Raw genomic sequence first — 15676 nt, forward strand, 5'->3', positions numbered from 1 at the left:
CATCCGTTTTCCTTCATTACATGAAATACTTTTCTTTACTACACACAGCACTAGCACACACACCTTTGTACGTGTCTCCTTGTAACACCTGCCGGGGTTTCCCAAACAACTGCTGGAGAACAGGCACATCTTCACCTTCATCGGGAGTCACGGAGCTGCCCGTGGATGAGTTCCCACTTCCTCACTGTGTCACTAGATATCATGTCATGAGACATTCGTTTTTACCTGTTAGGACTATGTTATCTTTTCCCTTTGCGTCTGCAAGTTCTGAGACCTTTTTAAAACGACTTGTCTGTCTCTCTCTCTCAAAAATAAACATTTAAAAAAATTAAAATGACTTGTAAAGAACATTAAAAAAAACTCTAAGATGATCTTTTAATGATTACCTTGGTCCCCCAAGTCAGCTCTTGTCTAATCTCTGGCCTGGAAGGACATCATTTGTGAGTGTGTGTGCACAGTCCTTCATGTCAGACATCGTGTAATTCAAGTCTTCTGTCACAGCCCTTGTTTTCAGGCCAATCAGGCTGACACACACTACATAAAGTTGAAAGAAAGAAAGAAAGAAAGAAAGAAAGAAAGAAAGAAAGAAAAGAAAAGGAGGGAGGGAAGAAAGAAAGAAAGAGAGAAAGAGAAAGAAAGAAACAAAAAGAAAGAAAGAAAGAAAGAAAGAAAGAAAGAAAGAAAGAAAAGAAAAGGAAAGAAGGGAGGGAAGAAAGAAAGAAAGAGAGAAAGAGAAAGAAAGAAACAAAGAAAGAAAGAAAGACAGAAAGAAAGAAAGAAAAAGAAAGAAAGGAGGGAAGGAGGGAAAGAAAGAAAGAAAGAAAGAAAAGAAAAGAAAGAAAGGAGGGAGGGAGGGAAAGAAAGAAAGAAAGAAAGAAAGAAAGAAAAGAAAGAAAAAGAAAAGGAAGGAAAGAAAGAGAAAGAAAAGAGAAGAAAAAAGAACAGAAAAAAAGAAAAAAGAATTAGTTTGGGGATTATATGAAACCCTTCTGACTAACAGTAAGTGCAACCCACTCAGGTTATATGTGTGTGTGTTAATATTACCTAAATTCATACAGAACTACAAGAATTCAAGGCAGTGCCTGAAACTGATGACTCTCTTCTTTTACTCAGGATGCTTGGCCGCCGCGGCTTCTTTCTGTAAATCAAATTTCTTCCACTTCTCATGGGAGATTCTGCTCTCCAGATGCTGCTGTAAAAATTCCAAAGAAAGGGAATAATTTGATTGTGTTAGAGAATTAACTCTGTTTTTGTTGCTCTTGTGGGCAGAGGCCTTCATGCCCAACTGACTGGAGAGAGCGCCACCGACCAGCTCAGGGGCAGGTAGTGTCTCCTCTTGGATCAAGCAGTGGGCATCCTAAGCACAGAGAGGGAGGGCTGGGGCTTCTTCCCTGGAAGGCAGAGGGCAGCAGCTTCCCTCCACCCAGATATGAGGCTAGCTGTCACTGCCATGTGCAGTCCTCCACAGCGATCACACAATCGAATTTCTCTGAAGGCAGGTAGAAACTACGTGGCGTTGGTGTGCTCTTGGATTTCTTATTAGAGGAACAAAAGGAAGTTATCACTCCATAAATCAAAGATCTGTTTCCTGTCAAGGAAATGGCTTGACAATACTTTAACTGAAATTCTGTTACGCAACTTGCATGCCATTCATTGAACAACAGGCCCCACCACAAGGATATTCAGTGAAGGAAGCTGGCATACCTGAGCCAAGGAACACTAGAATGTCCTCTGTCTGGACTTAGCCACTTTTTACCCACTTCTTTTTCTCACCTGAAATGTAAAACATTCCCCTGGAACAGCTATACCAAATGTAATAAGCAAATACATGTTCCTCGTCCCGTCCGCTCAGAATTGCCTACCTGGGAATATGGGACAGTATATTTGAAAAGAATTTAATTTTTGAGTTTAACCAGGCGTATGACTCAGAGAATAAAGCAAACAGGAACTCTGGCTGCTTGCTTCTTATACTGACAACCTCAAAATATCCACAGAGTTTAATTAGAACCTTCTAACTTGATAGTATTATGACGAATTAGCTTCTCTTATACACCTTCTATGAGGACAAAAAAAGTGTCCTTCCTGAAGAACTGGACGATTCTAGCATGTAGACAACAACTCTTCTAGACATGTGGATAGACCTAACAATAGATCTCAGTAAAACTGGCTTCCGAAAGTGCTCAAAATACGATAAATAGTAGGATACAAATAATTATTACATTTGAGAAACAATCACATTGTTTTTCTGTTGGAAATATATACGCAGTCAGTGAAACTTGATTTGGAAGGCTAAGTGCTAATCACTCGGTAACTTAACCATGAACTGATGAGATGTTACCGAAAATACACACCTCTAGTCATTTCACATATGAAAAATGATGTTGGCAATGATGATTTCTATTTCTCAACAGTTTTACTAAAAAGAGGAATGTGCATTTACTGGAGTTTAGTTTGTATAACTGGTGGGAAAAACATCCACTTTTGTAAGAATTCAGTTTCATTTGTCAATGTCCTTAATTCGTTGTGGGACTGCGTTCAGATGTAACGCTCTTGAGTAACGGTGGTTAAGTGTGAGCTCTTAGAAAATTTCTGTTTACCTCAATGCTACTTTCAATTACAGAGGTTTAGTTTGCAGTCTTTACGTTTATAATACCCACACAAATAAAGTTTTACTTAGTATTAAAATGGATATGTATCAATCGAGGCCATCATCTGCCTCCTTCATAGGTAGATGAATTTTTCTATTTCACGTATACAGACACAGAATACACACTGACACATCGGGACACCTGAATAAAACCTGGTCCAATTGAACCACCTCAAAGACATTGGGCGAAATGATAGAGCAATTCTACCCAGGCAAGAACTAGAACTCTCTGCCTCTAAAAATTGAGGCAGAGCTTGCAAGTATTTAAGATAAGTTCTTTGTTATTTTGCTCCGTCAATGTTGGAAGAAAAATGATAGGGGCCAAGGGCACAGGCTGAGTCAGACATATCTGCGCGCCCCAGGCTGCTTTACCATCTGGACAGACACTTCCCTGCCCTGAATCTACAAAGTGATTTTGTTTAGATGTCTGTCTTGGTGGGATGCTGCCCAGTCGGACGCTTAAATCCTAATCATTGAAAACGCAGCCCTGGTGACTCCATGCACATCGTCCCTGTTTGCTAAGTGTGGACAGACTAGCGAGGTTTCTAACAACCGTGTGTGAGGGGCTCATGAGAAGGAGTTCATCATGCGTAAAGAGAAACAAAGGAAACACTTGCTCCATCACATGGCTGTATATGACAATCTAGAACCCAGCCAGCAGTGTGCCAGGCTTCCAGGCTGAGGGCACAGGGTCCAGGAAGAGACCTGGGTCTCTAATGGCACTACCTGCTGCTGAATTAATCAACTCTTCATGCTCCCTGTTCGGGGATTTCGCATATCAAGTACTACATTTTCCTGATTCTTTAAGCCAATTTGCTACATGATTAGACGTTGATGCACCCAGAGACATCCCAACTAGCTCTGCTAGCTAGAGGATGTTTATAGACTTTCTGTACAGAAATTAGACTTTCTGTACAGAACAGTTTTGAACATGCTTTCAGAATTTTTCCACGTGTCCACATTTTTAGAACTATAATGTAAAGACAGAAAAGGTCAGCACCCGCAGCTGGGAAAAACAGACTCATTCACTAAGAGTCTTCTTTCTGATTTCACTTATTTTTTGACAATTTCAGTTATTTCATCGTGTTGGGAAACTTAAGAAACAGACACCTTTGGAAATGCTACTATGTGTAATGGATCTGTCTTTTCTGTGTGGAACTAGAAGAAACCCAGTCACCTCTTTCTGAAAGGAAACCATGAAATCAGAATTGTGAGTCTCTGTATGGGGAGGGAGCCCCCTCAAACACACACACACACACACACACACACACACAAGCAAAGGGGAGCCCAGGGTGTTTGGGGGCAGTGTGAACCATCTCTCTGTCCTTCTTACCAGCTCCCGATTATCTGTCTTTCCCTAGCCAAACTGCACGACAGCCCAGAGACAGGTAGACAGTAGTGATGCCTTGAGCTCTAACTAGTCTGAGACAGATGGATGGGGCAAGGCTTTCCTCCCCGCTCCGCCCCTGCAAGTGAGAGTTTACATATTTATGTGAGACCAGAGGGTAGGGGGCTCCATGTGTCTGTGAAGGAAAGGGTGAGCCGACAATGGTTACCATCAGCCCCATGGGGATAAGCCACATCTCCTGGAGCCCCAAGCATGGGTAGAGTCAGTCCTCGTGTCCCAAGGCTGGGAGAATATAAGGAGAGCCCCAGTGCCCATCAGCAGACTGTGGTTTCCCTGGGGTTCAGTGGTGGCTCACGGGGTTAGAGACACATGATCTCCCACCAGCTGGGCCCAGACTGCCCACCTTGCCCTTAAAGGGAGCCAGTGAGGTGTTTAGGAAAGGTAAGCAGTCCCACAAAGAAACCGAACACAGAAATGCCCCTGCACAGACCCAAAAGAGAGGAGACAGACAACGTGAATTTTAAAGTTGACAGAAGATTCAATTGCAGGTAATTTTTTTTCAGGAACTGAGAAAGCTTCCCATAATTTTCCTAGTAAACAGTTTAATAGGAGGAAAGGACAGTCACTTTGGAGCTCTGAAACACTGGCCTGCGGGCTCCAGTGGGAGCAAAATGTCAGAACACAGCACACAAAAGCTAGCAGATGTAAGAGGGTAGATTAAAGACACAGTGATTCAAAAACATGAAGGGGAAAAGTTCTTTTTCCTAATCCCATAAAGACCTAAAACCAGTTTGAAAATGCTCACCAAGTGGTAACTCCAAGAAAAACAGACCCAGGAAAGCCTGATGAAATTCCTGAACACAGCAAAATCCGTGGGATATGTAGAAAATAAAGCGTGTCAAACTTTGTGAGATGCATTTAAAGCTACTTTTATGAAAAAAGTGATAGCTTCGATTGTGTATTTTGGGGAAAGGTGAAGGATTTATGTGATCTGCAGAGAAACATATTCCAATTGTATACTTTAGAAAAGAGTGGCCAACAGTGTGCTAAGCATACAGGCCAGACTCCTGAGAAATTGAAGAAATAAGGGCAAATGAAGCTTAAAGATAGAAGAAAGACAAAAAGAACATAAGAAATTAATACAATAAATGGCAAGCAACCATACAATGGAGGGATAAAGGAATTTGGTTATTTGAAACAAAAAATAAAACGAGTAACTTTTAGGAAGAACAAAGAAAAAAAGAAAGTACAAGCTTGCGTTAACAGAAATGAAACCTGGGGCATTTCTAGAGCTATTACAGATGCCAAAAAGGTACTAAGAGGTGGTGATGAACAAATTTTTGCCATCATGATAAGGGGAAACAGGAGTTTATATTATTTCTATTTTCTGTACAAGAAAAATGAAATAATAAATCAGGGAAAGCAAAGGCCAGATGAATTACCATTCACCCGTCATTAATGCTCTAGGTGCTAGGGATGAGAAAGAAAGACAGACAGAGAAAGAAAAAAGAAAAAGGAATTAAGAAAGAGAAGTTAGGGGCGCCTGGGTGGCTCAGTCGGTTGAGAGTCCGACTTCGGCTCAGGTCAAGATCTCGCGGTTCATGAGTTCGAGCCCCGCATCAGGCTCTGTGCTGACAGCTCAGAGCCTGGAGCCTGCTTCTGATTCTGTGTCTCCCTCTCTCTCTGCCCCTTCCCTTCTTGCACTCTGTCTCTCTCTCTCTCTCTCTCAAAAATAAATAAACATTAAAAAAAATTTTAAGAAAGAGAAGTTGAACCTTCCCGCTCTGTGGAGGTTAAATTCTGTTGTGTGTGAGATCATTCATTTCAAACAATTTCGCATTATAATAGAGATGCAAAATGGTTTCTTATCTGGTTTTCAATTTATTTTGTATCTGTGGTTGTCTTTTACTGTGTTTTAAATTGTGTACTTGAGATTTCTCCCTTTATTTCATGAAGGGATAGCTAAAACTAATTTGTTTATGTACTGTTGGCTAAGAAATCAGCAGAGGGTTTTACTTGTTATCTTTAGGATTTGCTTCATTCTGCTTTTCTTGTTTTGTTGCTCTAACTTCTGCTGAATGCCTAAATCACTCATTTCCTTTCTTATTTGATACCGAAAAATAGGCTAGTATATGTCCTAAGAGCACTGCTTAGCAAGATTCAATCCGATTTGACAGGCAATGTTTTTATTATTCATATTTTCAAGAAAAATCTCACAATTTGGTTTGTTTTTCAGCCGTGACTCAAAAGCCATTTAGGAGATATTTGCTAATTTGTTTTAATTTCCAGGCATATTTTTTCATTTTTCTTACCCATTTCTAGTTTATTCCATTGTGTTCTGATCTTCTCCTCTTCCTATTTCTATTTATACAGTTTAACTAATGTTTCTTTGTAGATTCATAATATTTTCATTTGTGTGACTATAACACAGATCCTTTTATTTTTTACATCTGCAATATCCTTTGATTTGCTTGTTTATAATATGTTACCAACTGATGAGATGGAGGAAAGTCTCCTACAACTAGTGTTTTATCTGTGCATTTCCAGTTATTCATCTTGTGGATTAGAGTTATGGGTACTGATGCTCTAATACTCAAAGTTACATTATTTACCATTATGTATATTATTAGCATAAAGATATTTCTTAAAAAGGAGGATAATGACTCCTATCTATGACAAAGAGATTTTTTTTCCCAAATGTTCAAGAAACACAAAATTTAGTCAACATTAACCACCCTCAAAAGGGAGAATTTTTTTGGCTTTGTTGCTGTTGGGTTGTTGTTGTTTTTGAGAGAGAGACAGAGAGAGAGACAGCATGTATGTGAGAAGAGGGAAGGGGCAGAGGCAGAGAGAGAGAATCTCAAGCAGGCTCCACACTCAGCGTGAAGCCCGAGGCGGGGCTCAATCTCAGGACGCTGAGATCATGACCTCAGCCAAAATCAAGAGTCAGACGCCCAATCAACTGTGCCACCCAGGCGCCCCACAATGGCAGAGTTTTTGTACAAGCTGCTGTGAGGAGTAGTTTTGGAACACGGTGAGAATAAACCCTCCGGTGGAGGTCCGTTTGCCATGTGATTCCGTAGCTCTTCCTATCACAGAGTTTCTCTATTTCCTTGCTTCCTGAATCTGAGCTGACCTTGTGAGTTGCTCGGACCAACAGAATATTGCAGATGCGCTCCATTTCCAGTTTACGCTCTCTTGGACTGCTTCCCTGAGACCACCATGTAAGAAAGTCAGTCTATCCCACTGGGGGATGAGAAGATAAATGGAGAAGCAGCCCAAAGTCCCAGCCCAGGGCCAGCATCTGGTGTCAAACATGTGAGGGAGGCCATCTGGAGCCTCGCGGCCCGCGGAGCTGCCAAAGGCACATGGCCACAGTAGTGACCCACAGTGGGACCAGCAGATGCATTGGCCACAAAGCCACAGAATCGCAAAAAATAAATCATCACTGTTATAAGCCACTAAATTAGAGTGGTCTGTCACTTAGCAATAGAGAACGAAAATATCACACTGATTACAGTTTAATAAAAATAGAAATCATTTAAAAAGCTGGTCAAAGAGTTGTTTACTTGAAAATGTAAAACTATGTTCACAGATAAAATCTGAAACAAAGAGGTATACAAAACTGAAGTTAAGAAACTACCTTGGGAAACAATGAGAAGAGAAACAATTTACATTAAAACAGCCAGGCTACAGTCACTAATGAAACCCGACCACTGAAAACAAAGCTATCATCAAAACACAATCCTATTCTGAAGAAATCAGAAAGGGAACAAAATAAGCCAAAATAATTCAGGAAATGAAAATTAAGTAACACACATTGATGGTTAGTTGTTAATTATGTACTGCTAGTTCGAATGGGAGAAAAGAGAACTCCTTCAAAAATGCAAAATTAAAAAAAAAAAGTTGTTTTGGAAACCAATCTAGCAATACCTAGTAACACTGAAAACACAAAAGCACTTCAACTCAACTGCTGAGAATTTATCCATGGGGGTGGGGGGCGGGGGTGGGGAAGGAAACGGTAGCAAAGGACTTACATATATACTGTCTCAAGTAAAATCAAATTCCATTTAGTCCTCTGTTGGGAATAGTCAACTTCTTCTGGTGTGTTTTCAGGCTACTCAAAATATAAAGCTACAGAGTCTATTGTACTCAAACTGTTTTATTACCACGTCTGATTGTCCAACAAATTTATAAGAAAATTTGTAAAAGCCGTATTAGATAATTGCGGAGACTCCTAAGACTCATCTAATATGTTAGTAAGAATTCATAAGTCTAATTGTCAATTACTTTTGAATTTCCTGCATTTAAAATGAACTGATTTTTTTTTTGTCTATTCGTCTTAAAAATAAGTCTCTTTATCCTAGTTTAAAAAAGAGGGTGATTTCCAGAATTTTAACCAAAAGCATAATCTGTTATCCCACAGCTTTAGCTGTTTACATATTTTAAACTGAATAACGAGCTTCTAATACTTTCAAAAATTAAACACAATCCAGACCCAAGTTGGTGTTTCCACACTCAGGAGAAACAGTCGTGAGGCAGTGCAAAAGTCCTGTGAAATTTTCCTTATCACTTATCAACCAGCAGTACTAATAATTAACCGAGGATAACAAGGAAAATCGAATAAAGTATAAATTGTATCTGCTAGTGACTATTAAAATCCTTCCCCTCTATAGGGACACCTGGCTGGCTTAGCCGGTAGAGCATGTGACTCTTGATCTTGACGTTAGGGTGGTGAGCTTGAGCCCCACACTGGGAGTCCAGATTACTTAATAAATAAAAGTTAAAAAAAAATCCTTCACCATTTCAGAACACTAATCTTAAATCATGAACTGTAGACATTTTTTGACTTTTTATAAAATTGCATTAACATATTCATAACATAAGGGGCGCCTGGGAGGCTTAGTCAGTTAAGTGTCTGAAGGCAGCTCAGGTCATGATCTTGCGGTTCGTGGGTTTGAGCCCCACATCAGGCTCTGTGCTAACGGCAGCTCGGAGCCTGGAGTCTGCTAAGGATTCTGTGTCCCCCTCAAAAAAAAAATTAAAAAAAGTGTGGGGGCGCCTGGGTGGCTCAGACAGTTAAGCGTCCAACTTCGGCTCAGGTCATGATCTCACGGTTCATGAGTTCGAGCCCCGCGTCGGGTTCTGTGCCGACAGCTCCGAGCCTGGAGCCTGCTTCAGATTCCGTGTCTCCCTCTCTCCCTGCCCCTCCCCTGCTCACACTCTGTCTCTCAAAAATGAATAAATGTTAAAAAACATTTAAAAAAATTGTGTGTCTCCCTCTCTCTCTGCCCATCTCCTGCTCATACTCTCTCTCCCTCTCTTTCAAAAATAAATAAACATTAAAAATTTTTTTCTTTAAAAACATACACAAAACATAAAATTTACCACCTTTATAAAGTCACTCTTCAATTTTTCTTTAACATAGGTGGCTTCTGAATTTATAACTGTCAGCCAAATGCAGACAGGGAAACCTATTGCACTTTGGGAAACCTCTGGATGTCATGGATTTTGTGGCACAAAGAGGATTTATACATCATCTCGGGCTCTAGAAGGCTGGCAAAAATGGTGGACCATTCCACTCTACGTGGTAAAGAGAAATGTGTTTTGATTCCCAGGAATATCCTCTGCCTCTAATGCCTCCTCTGGTCCTACATTGTTTTGTTTTTTGTTTTAATGGTGGGAAAAAACATACAACATAAAACTGACCATCTTAACAACTTTTCAGTTACAGTTTAGTAGTGTTACGTACATTCCCACTGGCAGGCAGCCGTCACCACCATCCGTGTCCAGAACTTTTTCATCCTGCAAAACCGAACCTCTATTCTCACTAAACAACCGCGCTGCTCCAGCCCCCAATAACCATCATGATCCTTCCTGTCTCTAGGATGCTGACTACTCTAGATACTCCTGTAAGCGGACTCCTACAGGAGTCTTTGTCTTTTTGTGACTGGCTTATTTCACTTAGTATAATGTCCTCAAGGTTCATCCCTGTGATGGCTTGCATCAGAATTTCCTTCCTTTTCCTGTCTTCACATGTGAACAAAAACATCGGCTCTTCTGGGGTCTTGAGCCTGCGAACTTGCAGACTGGAACTTACCGCACCAGCTTTCCTGGATCTCAGGTCATTGGATTTGTAGCAGACAACGTACCTATATATACATATCCCATTGTTCCTGTCTCTCTGGAGAGCCCCGGTGAAGGCAGTACCATGTTGTTCATCCAATCATCCATCAGGGAGGGATGATGATCGACTCGGACTGCTTCACATTTGGGCTATTGTGGATAAGGCTGCTAGAATATTTGTGTGCAAATACTTCCTGAAGATTCTGTTTTCGATCCTTTTAGATACATACACAGTAGTGGAATTCTCAATCTTCTGGTACTTCTATTTTTAACCTTTTGAGGAAGCTCCATACTGTTTTCTGTAGTGGCTGAACCACTTTTCAGTCCCATGAACAGTGCAAAGTGGTTTCAATTTCTCCACATCCCTGCCAACACTTGTTACTTTCTAATTTTTGTCAGAAGCCACCCTAATGGCTTAGCTCTAATTCACATTGTAAATAAATTAGCATAGAAAAGTTAGCATATCACTTTACAAGTTATAGGTCATTGTGGTTTTGATTTCCATGTCCCTGATTAGTGAAGAACCATGGACAATTTTTAAAGCTCTTTTAAAAATCTCCTTAAAATTAGCACACATGCTAACTGGTTTACACTGTAAAATAAAGCTATGGACAGACACATAGTTCTTGCTCATTGATCGGCAAATTTTCTCAAATATGCTTGTAAAGAAAACTTCTGTCCTCCGCCCCGTGTATCTCTTTGGCTCTCACATGACTACCACACTCACAACATTTCTGATAACAGACGTGTGTGTGTTTCCCCCCATCAGCAATTCTCTGCAAAACCAGCTGGGTGTCCTACAACTTAACTCAGTTCTGACTGACACCATCTACCTGGAGAGAGGGTCAGATCCCACAGGGGAAGGACTCAGTCCAACAAGATTGCCTCCACCCCTCTTCTGATGCCAGTCATAAGTCCGCATTGTCACCTGTGCTTCTGTTAGATGTGCTGTAAATCAGAGGTCCCTAACGCCCCTTCCTCTGGTTCGATTAATTAGTAAGAGCAGCTCACAGAATTCAGGACGACAGTTTACTCACTGTTTACCGGTTTGTTCTAGAAGGATATGATGAAGCATACATGTAAACATCCAGATGGGAGAGGTGCATATGGCAAGGTATGTGGGAAAGGGTCTGGAGTTTCCACACCCCCTCCAGGAATAACACTCTCCCAGCACCTCTATCCAATGTGGCCATGCCTGCTTGATAATTAGAGTCTGTGCACTTGGAAGACGTCAGTCTGACGTTCTCATCTAACTTCCTATCTGGTTGCTAGGTGGAGGGGTTGGTGCTCATGAACTTCTGCCTCGAACAGCTAGACAATATAGACACTCACAGATATAAGGTGATGACAATCTAAAACTGGTGATCTAGCAAATAAATTTCACAGGTCTGTTGAAGGGACTTGAAGTTTGAAGTTCAATATAAAGTTTTGTGTACCCAAATTATATTTAGATCCTCAAATGTTCAACCATATGAAAGTGCTTCTCTTACATTTTTTAAATACTCCTAAATATTTTAAGTGAAAAATACATGGTAGAATAAATCATGTATAGAATGCTACCATTTCTCTAAGAAGAGATCAGTGTGGGTGGATAGATAGGGGATACATGGAATATATTATAAATACAGATGTATGTGTACGTATAATGACAGTTGTTAGAATGGTAAATCACAACTGAAATATTTAAAATAACTTTCCTTTATTTCAGGCAATTTTACAAGCCACAACGCCCCAAACTCTAACACTGTATTCCTAGAAAAGACTTCTGTAAAGTAGGGGAGGGGAAAATTATTAAAGCAATCACACACAAAAACTCTCCTACATTATCTTTTACATACTAAGTACAACAAAACCTGTATTTTTGTGTAAAGATCCTTTTTCTGATTTAAAAAAATTTTAATGTTTATTCATTTTTGAGGGGGGGCAGGGGCAGGGAGAGAGGGAGACACAGAATCCGATGTAGGTTCCAGGCTCCGAGCTGTCAGCACAAAGCCAATGCGGGGCTCAAATTAACGAACCTGAGCCGAAGTCAGAAGCTCAACTGATTGAGCCACCCAGCCTCAGCCCATGTCTAAAGATCCCTTTTATTAAACATTATTTCATTTATACTTTAGGTCAGTACAATTTTGAATTCTATGCCAGTTACTGATCTTTCTTCTTTCTCCTACCTACAGCAATCTATTTCCCTGACATGTAATTAATATCAACAGCTTAATGTGTCTACTGTGTATATTATATGCGCGTCAGATAACATGAATTCTATACCAACACTCCCCTCTGTGTGTATGTATGTGTGTATTTTTGTTTGTGTTGAACTTTTAATGAGAAAAAAATATACTGAGCTCAAGGACACTGTGAGGAATATCACTGGGTCAAGAGTTGGTATACACACACATACACACACATCATATATATGTACATATATACATATACATATATGTGTATATCTGTACATATACATATATATATTCTCTAATAGACCATTACTATTCATGTTGCACTGCATTTTCTCCAGTAAATATATCATGGGTACTTTTGCAGATCAAAAAGTATAGAGTTAACTCCTTCTGTAATGTATTCTATTATTTCCCACTGATGGAGGTTCAAGCCATTTTGCAGGTTTTTTGTTTGCTTGTGTGTTCTGGCTGCTACAAAAATGCCACATGAAAATATAATTTTACACACACCTTCATCTAATTATATTTTGGGGACAGACTCCAGAGTGAAAACACTTGGTTGAAAGTGATCAAATGAATCTTCAAGTTGAATACATAGATGCAATTTGGTCTCCAAAATTAACAGTTCACAACAGTTCCAGCAACACTGCCTTGTACCCTTGTCAGCATGGGGGCTTATCGACCATTTACATTTTGTTCCTGTTAACCCTGAAAAACAAAACAGTGTGTTGTTCATACACTGACACCAAATTAAATTGTTACTTCAACTACCTCCATATTGAAATGTCCTAATCCTACATTAATTTTACTAAAAATTAAATTCTTATGCTGTTAAAAGTCTATGTATTTTGAAAGAGGGAGGGAGAGAGAGAGAGAGCGCATGAGCACAAGTGTGGAAGGGACAGCGAGAGGGAGAGTCCCAAGCAGGCTCCACGCCCAGCAAGGAACCCAATATGGGGCTCGAACTCACGAACTGTGAGATCATGACCTGAGCCAAAACTAAGAGTCAGATGCTTAACCAACTGAGCCATCCAGGCACCCCAAATTCTTATGGTTTTAAAATATAATTGCCAGCAAATCTTTCTAGAACTCATATATTCCAAAACAAATATATTTGTACTAAAAATGCTATAAAAAAAAAAAAAAGCTTATCATGTCCTCTTCCCTTTTCCTATGTTCTCTAGAGCAATTAGGCAAGAATAAGAAATAAAAGGGATCCAAAATTGGAAAGAAGTAGTAAAATTGTCCCTGTTTACAGATGACATGATCTTATGTGTAAAAAACAGTAAGATTCCATAAAAACCCTAAACAGAACCAATAAATAAATTCAGCAAAGTTGTACAATATAAAATGCACACACAAAAAATCAGTTGTGCTTCTGTACAATAACAATGAACAATCTGAAGGAAATTACGAATATAATCCCACCTACTATAGTATTTAAAAAGAATGAAATAATGAGGGTTAAAGTTAACCAAGCAAGCAGAAGACGTGAACACTAAAAACTACAAACCGATGCTGAAAGTAATCAAACAAGACACAAATAAATAGAAATACATTCTGTATTCACAGACTGGAAGACTTAATATCTTTCAAATCACCGTAATACTCAAAGTGACCTACAGATTCAATGCAATCCCTGTCAAAATATCAATGGCATTTTTTTTTTGCAGGAATAGAAATAATCATATTAAAATCCATATGGAATTTCCATGGGTTCCTAATAGCCAACACAATCTTAAGGGGAAAAGACAACAAAGCTTCACCTCACACTTCTTAAATTCAAAACATAGCATAAAGTGACAGTAGTTAAAACAGTGTGTTACTGGTATGAAAATAGGTATATAGACTAAGAACAGAATAGAGAGCCCAGAAATAAGTGTATGGCCATGAATATGATCAAAGGATCTTTGACAAAGTTGCCAGAGGCACACAGTGGGGAGAGGACTCTCTTCAACAAAGGGTGCTGGGAAAACTGGACACCCACATGAAGTGGGACCCTTACATCAATTCCATATACCAAAACGACCTCAAAATAGAGTAAAGACCTAAACTTAAGACCTGAAACTATAAACTTGTAGAAGAAAGCATATAGGAAAAACCTTATGATGCTGGATTTGACAAGGATTTCTTAGATATGACACCAAAGGAGCAGGCATAAAAAACAAAAATAGACAATTGAGACTATATCAAACTTAAAAACTTTTTCACAGCCAAGGAAACAGCAAAATGAAAAGGCAACTGACAGAATGAGAAAATATTGCTAGCCACATATCTAATAAGGCAGCAATATCCAGGATATATAAAGAACTACAGCCCAGCAAACCCCAAACAACCTGAGTTAACAATGGGCAAAAGACTTGAATAGACATTTCTCCAAAGAAGATATACAGATGGTCAACACGCACATGAAAAAGATGTTCAACATCACTAATCATCGGAGAGATGCAAATCAAAACCACAGTGAGATAGCACCTCACACTCACTAGGATGGTCACAAAGCAGAAAACGAAATGTTGGCGAGGATGCGTAAAAAGCGGTACCCTCGTGCTCTGTTGGTGGGAATGCAAAATACTATAGCTGCTATGGAAGGCAGTATGAAGGTCCCTCAAGAAATTAAAAATAGAACTAGCATATAATCCAGCAACTCTCACTTCCTAGTATACATCCAAAATGATTGACAACAGGATCTCAAAGAGACATGTGCACACCTATGTTCATTGAAACATTATTCACAATAGCCAAGACGTGGAACCTTAATGTCCATCGACCGATGAGTGGAGAAAGAAAATGTGGTGTCTACATACAATGGAATAAATACTATTCAGCCTTAAAATAGAAGGAAACCCTGTCATCAGTTGCAACACAGATGAATCTTGAGGACATTGTGCTATGCGAATGTCAGTGACAAAAAGAAAAACATTGCCTACTCCCACTTAAGTGAAAAATCTGAAGCAGCCAAATTTATAGGAACGAAAGGTTGAAAGACAGTTGTCAGGGGCTGGGGGGAAAGGGAGAGGGGAGTCACTGAGTGGGGACAGAGCTCCAGTTCTGTAAGATAAAAATGTTCTAGAGATCCGAAGCACAAGGTGCATATTGCTAACGCTACTGTTCATTTAAAAAGGATTAAGATTGTACATTTTGCTATGTGACTTTTACCACAAAAAAAGATAAATAACTGATGACAAAATAATAATTATGAAATGTATAAGCCTCATAGAAGTAAAATAGCTGACTAAAATAGCACAAAGGCAAGAGAAGGAAAAATGTAAGTACTATTTGAAGATAAATTATAAATTTAAAAAGGATGCTGAGAGAACTTAAAGCCTAAAGATGAATATTTTTAGGATATTAATTTGACTGAAATTGATAAATAGT

Source organism: Panthera onca, chromosome A1 (genome assembly GCF_046562875.1).
Source record: "Panthera onca isolate mPanOnc1 chromosome A1, mPanOnc1 haplotype 2, whole genome shotgun sequence".
In the NCBI taxonomy this organism is placed as follows: domain Eukaryota; kingdom Metazoa; phylum Chordata; class Mammalia; order Carnivora; family Felidae; genus Panthera; species Panthera onca.